This window comes from Nannobrachium achirus, assembly GCF_963921795.1.
Source record: "Nannobrachium achirus genome assembly, chromosome: 23".
Lineage (NCBI taxonomy): Eukaryota > Metazoa > Chordata > Actinopteri > Myctophiformes > Myctophidae > Nannobrachium > Nannobrachium achirus.
Genome location: NC_137830.1, coordinates 32357167 through 32375609, shown reverse-complemented (window position 1 = coordinate 32375609; position 18443 = coordinate 32357167). Strand labels below are relative to the sequence as shown.

Here is an 18443-nt window from a genome sequence, read left to right as displayed (position 1 = left end):
CAAAGAGTGGCATGTTTAAAATGTGGACAGTTGTAAATTTTCACGTTTGTTCGACGTGGTGGCTATGTTTGTGAGAGGTGTTTGTGAGAATATGTAGCTAAACATTCTGGTTTAGGTTTGCCACCAATTGCTCCAGTATAGATGCTTGATAGAGCAGGCTTCATGTCTGGTCCAGAACGGAGGCGTTCCTCAGACACGGTGGGTGATAAAAGCAGGGTACAGCAGATAAAGGTAGGAAGTGAGGGCATTATCTCCGTCACCCTCTGTGTTCCCATAGTGTAGCGCAGCGTCTGGCTCCTTATCTAGGCAGCGATAGCCCTGCGACTGACTGGACACAGGGTTATGATATAACAGTGACCAGGAGGGCACTGCCAAGGTGACAGACACACCATATCGTCATTGTCGAGTGGAAACCTTGTATGTCCAAAACCGTTTGTTTTGTATTTATCATTAGAAAAATGATTTAAACTAGTGAAAACAGCCGATCCACAAGCACAGTTGTGTGCTTGTAGATCTGCTGTTTTCACTACTTTTGTGCGACGGCCTTGTATGATGAAGCAGGGCTTTGCTTTGCAAAAAGATGTACAAATTTGGAGATACAAGGTTTCTGCCCGACAGTGATGATATGTGCCTAGCTGCTCCCCTGTGTAACACTTTGTGAATGGAAAATAATTCATAACGATATTTACTGAACAAAAAGTAGCCATGTGCAGTAAGGCTAAAGAATTAGAAAATTGTGATGCATTGAGATGCATGGTATAATCTAATCTAATGGTTAACCGGTGAATGTTAATCGCATTGTGAGGCCAGTGAAGGTTCACACCTCGATGCACACACACCCCAGGGACAGCCTTGTCCTTACACATAAAAGCAAGGGGACATTTTATTATCCTAGTTAATGCTGTTTAACGAGGGCTGCTTGGCGAGAAGGCTGCAGGATTTGTAATCCAATCATGCCAGAGAGTGTGGGCTTTCCAATAGGCTTTCCAATCATCATCATGTACAGTAGAGAAGCCATAATTTAATAGTCCACACTCCTATTTTGTCACTGACTGTAAACACAGTGAAATGAATGCCTTTTTTGTTTAGGCAGATACACATTCTTATTTATTGAGAACGCTTCAACACACACACACACACACACACACACACACACACACACACACACACACACACACACACACACACACACACACACACACACACACACACACACACACACACACACACACACACACACACACACACACGCACACACACACACACACACACACACACACACACACACAGCCCTGAACTGGATTTACTTGTGTTTATGTGTGTTTATTTCAGTTAGTGGGGAATGCAGTAGCAACTGGTTCACTGCCTACTTTGTATATCAACTGATTTCCTCCCAATTTAGCAGAATGATAAATGAGAACACAGTAGTTACTGTAACTCCCCTTATCCCCCCAACCATACAGTGCAATATGCAAAGGCAAACAGTTTTCCAAATCATGCTCTTAATGAAAAGCGAACAATATGCAGCAGCACACAGAAACACAGGCGTATAAACACAGCCATGTAAGTAAATGCTCACATGTGCACAATTTCACCCACGTACAGGAACCATTAACAGCTGGCTGAGTTTTCCCTCAGAGAGCAGGAAGGTATAATTGGATACACACGACACACGGCTTCCCCTGCAGCGTGTGGTCAGACCTGGGTGTGATCCATAGAGTTATATAAGGGTGTGATCTGAGATAAAGGTCTGAGGGAAGGTCACAAGAACAACCTTTCATCTTCTCAGACCAAAATAATGTTAATAGGCTACATGATTTTATTACAAAACAGATGGATTACTGTAACCCCTCATTCAATTTCACTGTACTTTATTTTTTATTTTTACCTTTTTACCCTTGTTTGCTGTTTTTGTCTTGTTCTGTTTGGTTTTACTTTGCAATTATTGTATCATCCTTTTATTAGTTTAATCATTTGCTATTTTATTTGAAGCAATTTGGGCTGCATTGTCTCTTGTCTGTATTAAAGCTGCTGTACAAATCGTTATTTTATTTTATCTCTTGTTCTCCCCAATTTAGTTGTTATGCCACTTGATTCCTCCTCACACAAATGTATGTGTTACTGTGTCACTGCTGTTGTATCCTCCTGACATACATGTCCTTAACAACTTGGGAGCCAAACTCGTTCAGTAACGAGATACGGCCACTGGAGGTCGCTGTGCCAAAACTAAGTTGTCTCGTCTCTCAACGAGACAAAGGGTTAACTTGGTTACGTGCAGCTGCATCCGTCCTGTGTACCCTGTGAGAGACGCTGGTGCATATGTCATAACATGACGCGCACAGAAGCAAAATGGATCATCTAGGCTGCATACACTTCCATTCTATGCTGAAACATAAAAAGGGCTTTATCTCTGAATAAGGTGCAAAGAGCCAGGGAAGCAGAGATCTGATTGTTTTCACGGCGACACTTTACAGCGATGGTCGGCCCCGGTTTGGATTTTAGTTTCGCGAGTGTTTGTAAACAAATGGATTATCTTCCTCAATCGTCAGCGGACACTGAAGCTTCCGAGGCTCTTCCAAATAAAGCGTAAGTGAACGGCGGCACCAGCAACAGCTAGAAAGGTTAGAAACCATGGCTTCCGTTGTGTTAATATTGTCCTTACTATTGATACAGAGACAGGGATCTCCATATATGAGCATAAAACGTATGTTAATGGCCTTGGCGAGTTAGGGCCTGGGTTTGATGCCTGGGGATCTCCATATATGGGCATAAGGGGTCCTTTATTAATATATATCCATATACATATATGGACTTAATATTAACGGAAGGTAGGTGTAAATCAGAGTAAAGCAGGCTTTTGGGCCAGTTAGGGCCTGGGATTGATGACATCAGAAAGTGGAACAGGAAGTGATGTCACAGTGACAGTATGGATATCCAGGGTTTGATCTTTGATGAGGTGACGTAACGTGACATCACTTCCGTTACGGAAGGAATGGCTACGACATCTCTCATGGTATACTGCGACCTTCGGTCACAAATAATGTACCTCCCCCAGCAGAACGGCGAAGGTCTGGTGAAAGCAGAGCCTCTGGAAGATGAAGAGGTCGTACGCGGCTGAGACGGCCAGAACCGTGACCCCCTGCTCCTTCCACAGCATGCTGGCTGCTGCACACCACAGGCTGCCCAGCATCCAGGCCCAGCACCGGCCCACCAACCCGCCGCCGCCACAGCGCCTGGCGTCGTGGAAGGCCCCTCGGGGGTCCCTGCGGAGTCCACAGTGCCTGGCGTAGCAGAACAGAGACAGCAGGAAGAACAGGGCGGCCCCGACGTCAGCCCTGCCCACCACCCCGGCCACGGCCTCGGTGTGCACCGGGTGCGAGGCGAACAGCAGGCCCGCCAGCAGGTTCCACGGCGCTCCGCCCAGCAGGGGGCGGCAGAAGGCGGTGAAGAGGCCAGTGACGGAGGCGTGGAGGCCCACGTTGACCAGGTGGAAGCCCCGCGGCCGCAGGGCGTGGTTGAGGTGGAAGGAGAGCGTGCAGAGAGGCCTGAAGGACTTGTGGCTGCCGCTGTGGGTGAGCAGGGTGCCCCAGAAGTCATCGTACAGGATGCTGGACCACGGAGTCTCAGGGAGAAGGTCCTGGTTGGTCTTGATGGCTCAGCTGGAACAAAGACACACAGAAAGAGCAACGGTCAGTGAACATGTTGTGATGGCGTGGATCATACACCAGGCAGCCATGACAACACTGTGTATTGTGTAGTTAGTGGAACACATAACATGAGAGAAGAAGTGAGAACTATACCAGCCACATTGTTACAGTTACTGTACTTAGAATGAATGCATTAACTCAGAACTTTAAAGTAGTTATGTAAATAAAAAGTAATATTGAATCCTTTGTCCCCTCCACTAACTCAGTGAGCACAAATAGTGTAAAATAAACTAACCCTAACCCTAACCTATTTAGTATCTAGTTTTGAGATACAAAGCTGTACATCTTGTTCTAAGATACAGTTATGTACAGTAGACCATGTACAAGATAATGTTTTTTTCACAGACAGACACGGCAGCCATTGACTGTGAAATGAGATAAAAGGATGTCCACTAGGGAGGTGTTTGGGAACAAATATGACACAGTCACACCTGTCACTCTCGTGTCCTTTTACACACTCATGACCAGGTGGTGGTGGTGGTGCCCCCCTGAGGCCAATTGTGGCATCTCACAATTAGCAGATCGTTAGCAGAGACATAACAGACCGCCACTAATGACATTCACCACAGGAATGAACAAACTTAGAGGGACAACTGATGTTAGAAACATCTGTTCGAAACACTGTAAATAATTGCAAAAAGCAAGATCTGTTAGTTTCATGGCAAGTATTAACTTCAATAAGGAATGCAAATTGATTTTCAAAGACAATTTACATTGTCAATAAAAATCGATTTATGTTATAATACCACAAAACCATATGCGTGTTTATACTGTTCACAGCTGTGCATTAAATTCCTTGGTGCCGATCTTATTGGAGCTATAAAACATGAAGAAAGAAATTTGGTTTTATTTGTACTGTACTTGTGACAAAGTGACAATGTGACAAAGAAAGGCTTGTGATATAAATAAATGAACAAATAAGCACAGCACTCTGTTTCCTGACAGGCCAATTACAGAAAGAGACCCACAAGACAAAAAGTAGTAAATTAGACTTAGACTCTTAAGACACATTGTCATTACACAGCAGATGTATTGTTCAGAATCAGAGTGGATACAGTATAGTGTGAATGTGTGATGATCACAAACCCTCTGGACTGCAGGGTTTGTTTGAAAAGTTCTGTTTTGTTTGTGGAACTCCAGTTCAACCATTGTGTTTGAGAAGAGAGAACCTTGACTCTGGGCCAACGAGAGAGACGGAGAGAGAGAGAGAGAGAGGGTGGAGAGAGACAGGGAGAGAGACAGGGAGAAGGATATGGGGCAAAGGGAGAGAGCGAGCATGACAAATGAGGCCACAGAAAAAGTCCTGCCGTAGTCAGAAAATGCAATTGATTGATTGATTGAAGACTTTATTAGAAGTTTGCATAGGAAAAGGTACAGTTTCATGACGGTACAGTTCACTGGTACAAGGTCTACTAAAAGGAGATCCATGAAAAGACTAAGCTTATTTCCACTGGAAACCATTGAAGTATCTCATATAACATTGAATGACAGACAAATAGAACACAGTACTATGCAGTAGATATGTAAAGAAAAACAAAAAAAAGACAGTAAGTCTAAAACAAACAGTATATACAAAGAAGGGGCAGGGGAGGGTAGGGTTGGGCTAGGTTCATTTATTTACCAGTTGCGAACGGCTGCTGCCTGTAAGTGGTTTTTCAGGGCAATTTTAAAGGATGCTAGTGATCCACACTCCTTTATGGCCTTCGGTAAGGCTTTCCACATTTTGGTGGTATAGCAGAAAAAAGAGTTTGACCCTTTGTTGGTTTTGACTCTGGGTTGAAAGTGATCTGTGGCGCTGCCTCTGGTGTTGTAATTATGGACATCCTTAATGTTTATAAAGTATTTTGAAAGGTACTTGGGTATCATAGTGGTGTAGTGTATCTTGTACACCAGGCCCATTGCAAGTTGCTGTACTCTGTCATCTACTCTGAGCCACCCCACTCTTAACTGGTGAGTAGCGGTGAGGTAGCGGTGAGGTGAGTCACAGCAATGCACTTATTCCTCATTTAAAAATGTCACCCCTCCACTGGGGATTTATCGTGATATCGTCCTCCGTCATACACAGGGTTCAATTCACCTTTTATGTGCCGAGCTGCATATCCAGTACCACTTAAACCCTCTATAATTGGTAAAAGGTACTTGATACCGTGTTTTTTTTCACTCTCTATCAAATGTCTTTACAAAAAAAAAAAAAAAAAAGCTGACAACGCGTTGCGTTGCGATGCGATGCGTTGTGAGCTTGTAGATCTGCTATTTTTTGGCAAATGTTCCACCCCAGGATAATGGATTTTGATTATCGCGATAATATCGTAAATCGTGATTTCTTCTGTCAAAATAATCGTGATATGACATTTTCATATTGTCCCATCCCTATACCCTCCACATTGGCCTGCAACATTAAATCAGTGACCGCGGGTCGTGGCGTGAGCTGGACTGAACTCTAAACATTTCCCAGGATTGTTCTGTGGCTGAGAAATGCCACTCTGTCAGACTGTACACAGCAGCACTGGGACGGGGGGGCTCGGCTAGACACCCTCCCCTCCCCCTCTGGTCCCATGGCTATTACATCAAATCTCTTCCTCTTGCACTGTACTGCACTTCCTTAACAAACTATTATTACACCATTCACTGTAAACCTATTAATAAGGGTTCCACTGCGTCATCTAAATGCAGGAAGACTGGTGATACGGTACCAGTGGAATGTTTACATTGTTTGAATTAGATCGCACATGTATTTCTATTAATATTTGTTTGTATTCATATTGTAGTGATGTAATAAGTGTTACGGTAATGGTAAGCTGATGTGTGGCAGTACACGAAAGAAACCATACTGGCATTAGCATTACAGACTTCCCTGACATTTGAACGAGATGGTTAATTATTCAACTGAAAACGATGACGGTCTTCAAAGACATGTTGTTCTCCATGTTCTCATGTGTCATGTCATATCTACATCACGTTCCTCATGGATTTCTCAAGCAATTAACAGCACAGGAGCAAATCCGAACGCAGCCCCATTCCCTCGTCGCCCCATTCCCTCGAGACTTTTGCCACGTTCTAAAGGTCTCAATCCTCTGCGCTGATACATAATGGAAATATTTAAATTGGGCCCAAAAACCAAACCGCTCTTCTCCCACCCTGCTTCTGCTCACTGCTGCAGGGATGAAAAGAATGCATTAGCCTGGAGGATTTTGTGTGTGTGTGTGTGTGTGTGTGTGTGTGTGTGTGTGTGTGTGTGTGTGTGTGTGTGTGTGTGTGTGTGTGTGTGTGTGTGTGTGTGTGTGTGTGTGTGTGTGTGTGTGTGTGTGTGTGTGTGTGTGTGTGTGTGCGTGCGTGCGTGCGTGCGTGCGTGCGTGTGTGTGTGTGCGTGTGCGTGCGTGCGTGCGTGTGTGTAGGCTATGCACGCGTGTGTGTGTGTGTGCGAACGTGCTGATGGCTTCATTGGGGCCTGTCGCTGGCAGCAGCAGAGACAGATAGAGTGGTCTCCCATAGTGACTGCTCTTACAGAGGGGGGTCTTTTTGTATTCAGCCACCGTATGTGGGGCAGGCAGGCAGGCTGTGGGGCTCTCTATTCACTGTCCTTAAAGGTACAGGAGGGGGTTTTCCTTTCTTTCAGTCTTTTTTTTTTGTGTGGGGAAGGGGGTACGGGTGTGGGGGCTCCATCTTTCGCTGAAAGGACACAGTGGGCTGGGTTTTGGAGAAAGGTTTGGTGTGGTGAGACCCCTTTCACCTGTCCACTTCTTTTAGTTAAGACCCAAATGTGATTATTCTGATGTAGCTTACAGATTTGCGGTGCTCTTTTCAGAATGTAATTGTGGTACTCCACAACTCTCAAACAATGTCTATTGCTACATACTGTATCATGCTTCTTCTTTTGCTGATATAGTAATCTGACACATTTACTTTTTACAATCACTGCAACGAGAAATTAGTTTTACTCCACACATTTTAATGGTTGCATTTTTTCCCTGGGTATCATTAAATTCCCCTTTTCCTCCATATGCATTATATTGGAAGAAGTGCATGTGTAATTCATGTGTTCGCTGTGCATGTGTGACTGTGCATGTATTTGCATATGTGTGTCTGTGTGCGTGCGCTGCCATTAGAACACTCCTCTCTGTTAATGGAGTCTCTCTACACTACAGTATCGGAGCCAAACCGCATGGACTTATTTACGGTCTTAACTCAATCATCTCTGCCCCAGTGATAATCACTCTAATCAGCCCTCATGAGACTGCAGGGCTACACGGAGCTCTTAACTGTCAAAACCTCCAGTGTCCTACTGTACTACACATCATCCTAAAAAAGAGCTGATGTTTCCTTAATTGCAAGCTTATAAAGTTCCTTTTATAGCTATTAAATCAATGCATGTAAAAGTGTGCCCGCAAATGCAATGCTAACTAGAAGCAGTGCTCTTCCGAGCACAGGTCTCCACCAGACCGTGCGTCCTGGTGAACTGATCGGTGGAGTTATAGGTAAAACCACAAATCAGCCTGTTATAGCGCCACCATGAGGCTGATTTAAAAAAAAATACGTGGCATTTCTTCCTCAGCCTAGTGGGAACGTGTGTGCGCGATTTCATGATAATTGCACTTTGCGTTTGTGATTTGAGGCATTTTGTTCAAAACGGCTCAATCCTACAAACTTTGGAAGCCAATCTTAGCCAATCAGGATGGAATATGCCAAATCGGACAGATCCGTGTCGATCACATGACTGTCGAGATACTGCCTACCGATTTGTAGGATTTTTGGACAAAATCTGTAAGAATAGTGCACAGAAATGTGTTTTGCAAACATCGGCCACTAGGTGGCGCTAGAAAAGGCCCATTTGAAAAATTTAGGGCAGAGGTTCTAGATTGGCATCCAGGGAATGTGTGTGCTCACTTTGGCAGCGACCGGGCCAACGGCGACTGAGATTAGCTGCTCACAAACTGCGAGGACGCACGCAATCCTACAAACTTTGGAAGCCAATCTTAGCCAATCAGGATGGAATATGCAAAATCGGACAGATCCGTGTCGATCACATGACTGTCGAGATACTGCCTACAGATTTGTAGGATTTTTGGACAAAATCTGTAAGAATAGTGCACAGAAATGTGTTTTGCAAACATCGGCCACTAGGTGGCGCTAGAAAAGGCCCATTTGAAACATTTAGGGCAGAGGTTCTAGATTGGCATCCAGGGAATGTGTGTGCTCACTTTGGCAGCGACCGGGCCAACGGCGACTGAGATTAGCTGCTCACAAACTGCGAGGACGCACGGAGGCGAAACATCGGCCACTAGGTGGCGCTAGAAAAGGCCCATTTGAAAAATTTAGGGCAGAGGTTCTAGATTGGCATCCAGGGAGTGTGTGTGCTCACTTTGGCAGCGTCCGGGCCAGCGGCGACTGAGATTAGGTGCTCACAAAGTGCGAGGACGCACGGACGGACGCACGCACGCACGCACGGACGCACGCACGGACACACGGACGGAGGGGAAAACATACTCTCCCTCAGCCTTCGGCTGGTGGAGACAATAATGCTCTACTCTCCACCTCTCTCTCACTCTGTATCAGTGTTGCCAGAGTTGGAAAGAGAAATAAGCAACTAGGTCTATGAAAACAAGCCCGAAGAACACATGAGCCGAAATGTGTGTGGGGAGGAATTAGTTGGCATAAGGACTAAATTGGGGGGAGAGAACATAAAGGGGGTGGCTGTAGCTCAGGAGGTAGAGCAGGTTGGCCAATGATCCATGGATCGGCGCTTCAAATCCCGGCTCCTCTTGCCCACATGTCGAAGTGTCCTTGGGCAAGACACTGAACCCCACGTCATCTCCAATGAGTCGGTCGGTGTCAGCTATTGCCACCATTGGTGTGTGAATGTGGGAAGTGAGGACACTGGCATCAACTGTTCGCCGCTTCACCTCCCAATGTATGAATGAATGGACCATTGTAAACTAGCACTTTGAGCACTTGGAAAAGCGCTATAAAATGCAATTAATTAATTGGCTACTCTACATTTAGAAATAAAGAACTGGTTTAAATAATAGCCGGAAACGAGCCTAAATAAGCAACTACACTTTAGAAACGACCTAAAGAAACACACACCCACACACCCTTCTACCGATATTTGCAAGCGACTTTACAGAAAAAGCAAAGCAAAAGTCGCTTATAATAAGCAAGCAGACATGGCAACACTGCTCTCTCAATCTCTCTCTGTGGTCTTATCTTGTAAACGAAACGTGCCTTCATTTTATGCGTTCCAGTTTTACTCGCCCCACGATGAAAACCACAAGAACATTAATCAGCGTCGCGTTGCAGTAACGTGGCTCTTCTGGGTCCTCTAAATATTTGGGCTTGGGGCCAGCCTGTCCGTCTAGAACAGCATGTTTACTGGTCCAGCTCCGCTGCATGCTGACCTGGCTGGTATAAACTGCTGTCACTTAGTGTAATCAGCGCCGGCTGAATTACTGACTATCATGTCAAAGAGCATCTACTCCACCCTGACAGGTAATGAGATGGATTATAGCTCACCATCATTAAAACACGCTGGACCGGATGTTATTTCATGTTCTATTGGCGCTTATTGTCTCCACCAGGCCGAAAGGCATGGCCGTTTTGCACCTTGTCCGTCCGTGTGTGTGTGTGTGTGTGTGTGTGTGTGTGTGTGTGTGTGTGTGTGTGTGTCCGGTCTGTTACCAGCTAATCTCCAGCACAGTTGGCCTGGTCGCTGCCAAACTGTGCACACACACTCCCTGCTTATATATGTGCTATTTTTGGAAGGCGTTATCGGCCTCAGGTCATTGAATGCCATTTCAAGATGGCCCCCAAGTACCAGACTGCCACTATCCTAGATTTCTAGTGCACGGATCAATTTTTAGTGCACGGATCGTGCACGCCCATGCACCATATATGCATCATATGTGTAGTACTTTTTAACAGCTTTCAAACAAAAAAATCCGCTTGGAAATCCGTTCAGGCATTCATGAGATAGAAGCCTTCAAAGTCAGACAAAACAAACACTGCCACCTTCCAAATTTCTAGTGCACGGATCAATTTTTAGTGCACGGATCGTGCACGCCCATGCCTAGATCATGCACCATATGTGTAGTACTTTTTAACAGCTTTCAAACAAAAACATCCGCTTGGAAATCCGTTCAGGCATTCATGAGATACAAGCCTTCAAAGTCAGACAAAACAGCCATTTTTGACATTTTGAAAGATGTGTTTGTTATGGGGCTAAACATGCAATTTTGCAATTGCGATCATGCCTAATACATTTGAGGCATTTTTAGAAATTTTTTTATAAAAAAAATTTTTGAAAAAAAAAAAAAAAAAATTTTTTTTTTTTTTTTTTTTTCAAAATGGCTTCCAACTCGGGAAACTCGGGCTGTGGCAGCCTGGGAGTACTGTAATAACTCGTGAAACTCGTGCCTTGGCAGTCAATGAGTTAATATGTATCATTGATTGCTTCATTCCTATGGTAGGTACTAGATAGATAGATAGATAGATAGATAGATAGATAGATAGATAGGAGCTTATTTGCCAAATATATTTAGTGTAGAGAACAGGACAACATTTATTCAAGTTGTGTGCTTTCACCAGCACTTTGTTCTTCTCATTTAAAATAATTGATTTCACCTTAATTTACATTCAGTGTGATACCAACTCAGGTGTGTGTGTGTGTGTGTGTGTGTGTGTGTGTGTGTGTGTGTGTGTGTGTGTGTGTGTGTGTGTGTGTGTGTGTGTGTGTGTGTGTGTGTGTGTGTGCGGGTTGTAAATATCTTCTCTGTGTTAATCCAATGCTAATGGGATTAGAAAGTCATCATAGACCCCATTGTTTCTGAAACCTGCTTCGAGGGCAAAGGTCAACACATAATCTGATTAAAGCTCCCTTAGCGTGCGTGTGTATTGCTACCACACACACACACACACACACACACACACACACACACACACACACACACACACACACACACACACACACACACACACACACACACTCCGTGGGGTCTCCTAATTCCGAGCGGCTCTCTCCAACTAGCAAACAGGTGTTGTGGGCGGGTTTAGCGGATCAGACAGTTTCCCCAAAATGATTGAATATCACTCCCACACAATAAAGGAGACCACACACCAGTGCAAGTCAGTTTTTCTCTTAGTTGTATTGAAAGAATGGTTCAGAGTTCAACGTACAGTACAGCCATTCACCCATAGTGCCTTCTGCCTATACAAAACATAATTTCACAGATATACTTCAGTAGGTACAGGGAAAATAGATTTGTCAAGCATTCATTGGACAGTTAAACATAACAATGAATCATGAGATGGTGTCGTGTTCAGAAGCCAAGGATGTTGAATATTTGGCTTTTCATTATCAAAGTGTCTGGACACTTCGACATTTCTCTGGTCATCCTCTCTGTCCCTGTAGTGGGGCAGATTCTCGGCACATGTATAAATCATATGTTCCAAAACAGATTAACCTTGACACTGTAACACTGAAGTTGGTGTTTTAAAATATAATCGATATTAAAATGTAATTTCACGGGGCGCCCGCTGGCCTGGTGGTCAAGGCGCATACCACATACTATGATGCCTGCTGGCATCACCGGTTCGATTCCCGATCCGGATGACCTTTGCCACATGTCATTCCCCATCTCTCTCCCCATTTCCTGTCACTCTACTGTCCTATCAATAAAGGCATAAAAAGCCCAAAAAAAAAAAAAAAAAAAAAAAAAATGTAATTTCACCAGCCACAGCGAGCTGGGGTGAGAGAAATCATCACATCGCCCCATCGGACTCGCTGAGCGGCGTCGACAGCGAGCACATTGTCCTACATCCACATGGGACACCTCCTCTTCCAGGGACGTGCTGGGCCCCTGATTCAGCCCGGGAAAAAGAGTTGGAGAGGCCCTCATTGCGCGCTATAGCGCTGCTGCTACTCAAAGATTTGCCATTTCAGATCATGACAAGTGACAAGCCAGTGGGCCAATAAATTACTGTATATGAGTTATATTTCGTCGTTGTCGGGTGGAAACCTTGAATGTTCAAAACCGTTTGTTTTGTATTTATCATTTTTAAAATGATTTAAACTAGTGAAAACAGCCAATCTACAAGCTCACAACGCCTCGCACCGCGAGGCGTTGTGTGCTTGTAGATCTGCTGTTTTCACTACTTTTGTGCAACGGCCTTATATGATGAAGCAGGGCTTTGCTTTGCGAAAAGAAATTATACATTTGAAACTTGGAGATACGAGGTTTCTGCCCGACAGTGACGATTTACTTTGTTGGCCGCCCAGCCCCCAAAATGGAACGAAGGCCGACATTTTATTTTACATTTTTTCCTAATGGCCGGCCTGGACCAGCCGGGAATGAACCGGACGTTCGGGAGTTGTCCCGCTTTTCCCAATGGCCAGCACGTCCCTGTCCTCCTCAACAACCAGTGGAGATAAACATCTGGCAATGATCTGATCCTCCATCCATCACCGACGCAGGGTTGAATCATCCCGTGGAAAACCATTAAGACATGGCCGCATGGCTGAGAGATTCGTTCACTGGAGGCTTATTAGCTGCTAGAATCCTGCCAGCGTGCGTCCACAGCAATGATGGTGTTGGGTAGATGAGGAAGGATTCATTAAGGGATGGAATGAGAGATGGAAGGAGAGAGGATGAGAGCGAGAGAGAGAGAGAGGGAGGGAGGGAGGGAGAGAGAGAGGGAGGGATGGCCAGACCGAGAGACAGACAGACAGACAGAGAGACCGTACACACCAGGGACGTGCTGGCCATTGGGAAAAGCGGGACAACTCCCGAACGGCCGGTTCATTCCCGGACGGTCCAGGCCGGCCATTTGGCCTTCGTTCCATTCTCGTATCTCCAAGTTTCAAATTGTCGATTTCTTCGCAAAGCAAAGCCCTGCATGCTTCATCATACAAGGCCGTCGCACAAAAGTAGTGAAAACAGCAGTTCTACAAGCACACAACGCCTCGCGGTGCGAGTAGATCGGCTGTTTTCACTAGTTTAAATCATTTTTAAAATGATAAATACAAAACAAACGGTTTTGGACATACAAGGTTTCCACCCGACAACGACGAAATATAACTCATGTCATTGGCCCACTGTGTCACTTGTCATGATCTGAAATGGCAAATCTTTGAGTAGCAGCAACGCTATAGAGAGAGATCTCTCTCTATAGCACGCAATGAGGGCCTCTCCAACTCTTTTTCCCGGGCTGAATCAGGGGCCCAGCACGTCCCTGGTCCACACCATGCTTCACTTCCCACTCTGCTCTCTCTGCACTCCTTTATTAGTTTGGCTTCAACATTTTCCTGTGTTCTAAGTTATGACTGCCGCCACTTTTCTTTTTCATGCAAACCGTCACCACATCGTTTGTCCGACATGATTGTATATCTCCAGTGTCACAGTAACGGAGGACAACCGTCAAAACATCAATGCATTTCAGTATAGATTGTAATAAAAGTCTTTGATCTTTGCTATGAAACATCACATTCCTATCAGAGTGTGTTCTGCTTTTAGTTTGGTTCCGTGTCGGGACCGGCTGGCGGCTCAGGAATCCGGCGCTGCGCGGGCGTTTCCAAACAACATCACGTCATCGAGAGCACTGAACAATGCCCTGGACTGGGACTCGGTGACACGGTCACTTTCCCACACTCAGACCCGCACCCGCAGACACACTTCCATGAATGAAGAAGGAAGGTGCAAAAACATGTGACAAGGATCTGATGGCGTTAATAACAGCCTGTCGTCTGGCGATGATGGCTTTATGAAATAAATGTATTTAATCAACAACAGTGTTTTCATCATGCCAGCTTAGATAGGAGTTGTTTGTTTGTTTCCATCATCTGGAGTGTGTCAATGGCGATAAAGTGCAATTGAATGGCTTTCAGCGTGTCTGCGTTGATGTGTGGGTGTGGATAGAAAACACTGGCCCACTTAGTTGTATTATATTAGACTTTGACTCTCAAGACAGTTTCTAAACAGTTTCTTTACTCAACTAGAGACTGAGAGAAATTTCCCAGCATTCCTTGTTAAAACGGGGTGGAGAGTCAAACGTTGTCAGCAGGGTGGTCATTCATATTGGGTTGTTGACATGATTGGTTGGTTTTTTATATCTTTTTTTGCGCTCCAACATTTGACCACGTGTCTATAGTGGCGTTTCCATAAACTTATTCGAATTAGGGAAGCGAATTATCAGAAATACGCATTAAGACAAAGCGAATTTAGCATGTTTCCATTTGCGGGTGTCATTCGAATTAGCGACGTTCGCAAGAGTTGATCGGGCTGATTTTTTTCAGACCAAACCTGAGCACTGCACCGTCTGCACGTCTGACGGTCTGACTGCTGTGACTCGGTCGCTGTCTAGTAGTGGGAAGAAGGGATTATCAGTCATCACTCATCATCATGGCCCCAAATAACTTTTAAATATATTACAATTGGCGACGAGTCTCTTACGAAATTGGCAAGAGTTCCTCTCAATACATAAAAGCTACCGGTTCACCGGGAAAACCGCGGTCGCGTCGCTGCACAGTGCAAGTTTCAGCGTCCTCTGGAAGGTCAGGTGGCCGATCTGCAAGCTCACAACGCGGCGCGGAGACGTGGATGCGAGCTGCTGTGCCAGTGAGTTTGTAGATTGGGCACTTCAGGCACGCAACACCGTGGGATGAGGAAGGGTTCGCTCGCCACCGATGGCTTGAGGTGAAAACGGGAGGAATTTACACATGGTCCGTGTCACTCCGTGTGTAACAAACAACAGGTTTGTTTTGTGGGCTAACGCTATACCATGGACAAAGCGGCAGGGGAAATGGACCTAGAACGTCATAATCTATTCGCATTTATTGTCTGACCCGTTTCCATTCACTTAAGCGCATTTAGTTTATTCGATAAAGGCTCAAAATCCTCCTCCTCCAAGCGGATAACTTTTTTTGCGGATAATGAAAGTTTATTCGCATTTTGAAGTGTTTCCATAAAAACATTTTGCGAATAAGCCGTTAATGCGCAAAAAGTGGCTTTATGGAAACGCCACTTATGTCTGTCTGTCCATGAGTACGGTCTCTACAGCTGCAATACCGCTAAGGTGACTTACCTTCAAGTGGCGCTGTTGAGCAGCCTATGGCACCGCTCACTCTCACGCTGGGTGTGATTTTTTGGATTTACTAAAAGTAAAACCAAGACATACAGTGGATGATGCTTTCATTCTGTATTCCAAGTGTTCACATACACATTGTCTCTGTTGCTCTGTTTTGGCAGTTTTAGAGGTTCACTGGCTCTGTTTCTTACCACTGATTAAAAATAGCAGCATCCTGCAGGACCTTTCTTTTCCCCTGGGACCAGAGTGTCCAGTGAGAGGCTTATTGGCTGTAATGGGCTAATTAACTGACTTGTTTCAATTTCACAGGCAGGTAATTGCATAGATACACAGCCAATTACACACAGCTCTCTTACTGTTGGTCACGAAGAATTAAATTGGGACGCCATTGGTTTGTGCTCCTGCTGGTTTTAACTAGTGGATTCACTGTTTGCAGTGTGTTTGTGTGTATTTATTTGATGTAAACAACTGTGACTGACTGTACCAAGTTGTAGCCTACTACGCCATATACTTCCCTCCACATGCAGTGTTTACTCAGTGTGATTGTTTACATACTGTAGATAACCATCCTCTAGAGTGCTTATTAAGACAACTACATAGATATTTATCAAGGTAAAAAAATTAATTAATCCATGAATGAAACGTTAATACAGGACTTTAGATGACTCATCACTTCACATTGATTGCACTTTGATATTAAGGACCACTTCACCTCTGGGACAACCAGATCTTACAAGATCTTACAACCAGGTCATATGAAGCATTTTGCATCATATGACCAGTTGTAGCATGCTGAAATACTAAAATATCTAAAAACACAGATTGAACACAAAAAATAACTCAGGATTGTGTTGATCGTGTCCCAAACAACAATAAAATAAGATCTGGTTGTCCCAGAGGTGAAGTGGTCCTAACTATAGTTGACGCACATGCCACATTGACAAGTGACAACCATCAAGTGCCCCTGCCCGCAACCCAAAAGCATGATGGCATCACAACACTATACGTCCATACCTACTCATAATGTCATCAGTACGTGACAGTAGCAACATCAATAATAATTTGTGCGAAAGCACCACAGTTATAGAGAACAGACGGCCCCGCCCACACCAATTCATTTCAATGAAAGTCGCTCACAAGCGCATGAAGCACCCCAAAGTACACTCTCCTCCAATGGTGGAGCCAATAGAGAAGTTGCGTCCTAAATGCAGATTTGCAGAAGTCTTGCAATATCACATTTGGCCACAAGGATTCGGTGGCTTCAATACTGGGGTTTTGGAAAGCTAGTCTCGCGTAGCCAGACAACTATTCCACAATCTCCGAATGCTATATAGAGTCTGGAACTATAGCTCCTGAACGGCGAGTAATGGAGGCTGGCATTTCCGTACAAGAAAATATATTTTATATAATTATTTATATAATGATAAATGTGCACGATGTGAGACAGAAACGGAAGTGAGGAGGAGGCTTCACTTCCGCTTTAACCGGTTACACGCCATTCTTCTTCCGTTATCCCAGACTGTACGACGGGAGCATTTGCAAATTGCGGAGTCAACAGTCTGGCCACGCAAGACTATTGGAAAGCTAACGCATTCATCTACAGCAGTTGTGCAACACATGCACACTCTCGCTCAAGCTCAATTATCAGTATTCGTAATGTCATTCTCCAGAATGGATCAAAAGAAAGCAATTTGCTGATAATCGGTCTCGATCGCTAAAGCCCAGATGTTCTTTTGCTCCGTCATCAGGAAGTCCGACACTGACCTGATTAAGACCACCCTTCCCACCCCCTACACATCCACAGAGTGGAGCAGTCCTGGCCCCCAGATTGGTCAATCTGTCTAAACAGCCAATCAGGAGTAACAGATTTCTTCCTGGCTCTGGGCTTCAAAGAGGCTGTCGGTGCTCCATGGCAGGAAGTTGGCCGTCTGTCTCCTCTTTGTCAAACCTTACCGGGGGCTGCTTTGCTTTCATGTCCCAGTAAAACCAGCTTCCTGATTAGAAGTTCTAGGAGGCACTGAGCCTGCAGGCATTGAATGTGCATTATTATACTAAAAACAACTGGTGATTTTCACTGTGCAGTTTGTTTTAAAGGTAGGGTAAGTGATTTCTGACAGTAGGCAACTCATTGCTATAGTGTTTGTTCAGCTATAGGCCTAGAATTATTGAATGCTTTAACTGTTGAAAAATAGCAGATATACAAGCTCACAGCGCGGCACCGAGTGCCGCGTTGCAAGCTTGTAGATCTGCTATTTTTGAAAAAAAAAAACACATGAAAATTAGAGCAAATCTTTCAATATCTAATTTTTAAAGTGAACATTCGTAACTCAAATATTTGCTTCTGGGGGGTCCCTGATACAAAATATTTCGAGATGGGGGTTGGCAGCCAAATACATATAATTCTAGGGGTCCTTGACATGAATGAGTTTGAGAACCACTGACGTAGAAACATGTGTTTTTTAAAAAGAAAACCTTGTTAATTAACACTACATCACTCCACTGATTACTAATTGTGCATGGTCCACGCCACACCTAAATGGAACCAGACTAGTTGTGAAATATGGAGGTCAGAAATGAAATGGATGAACCTGATCAGGGAGTCACACTACCTCATCTATTTTTCAGTAGATTGATCTCTGCGTCCTCAGAGAGGTTGATTGA

At 44.6% G+C, this 18443-nt stretch overlaps 1 pseudogene across 1 annotated transcript in view; it reads right to left on the bottom strand.

Annotated features, from left to right (window-relative positions):
- Positions 1 to 18443, bottom strand: part of LOC308308881 (protein O-mannosyl-transferase TMTC2-like) — a 62629-nt pseudogene that overhangs the window by 28013 nt on the left and 16173 nt on the right. The window contains exon 2 of the transcript in view: positions 3047 to 3659. The product of the transcript in view is annotated as a protein O-mannosyl-transferase TMTC2-like (transcript). The remainder of the gene's footprint in view (positions 1 to 3046; positions 3660 to 18443) is intronic.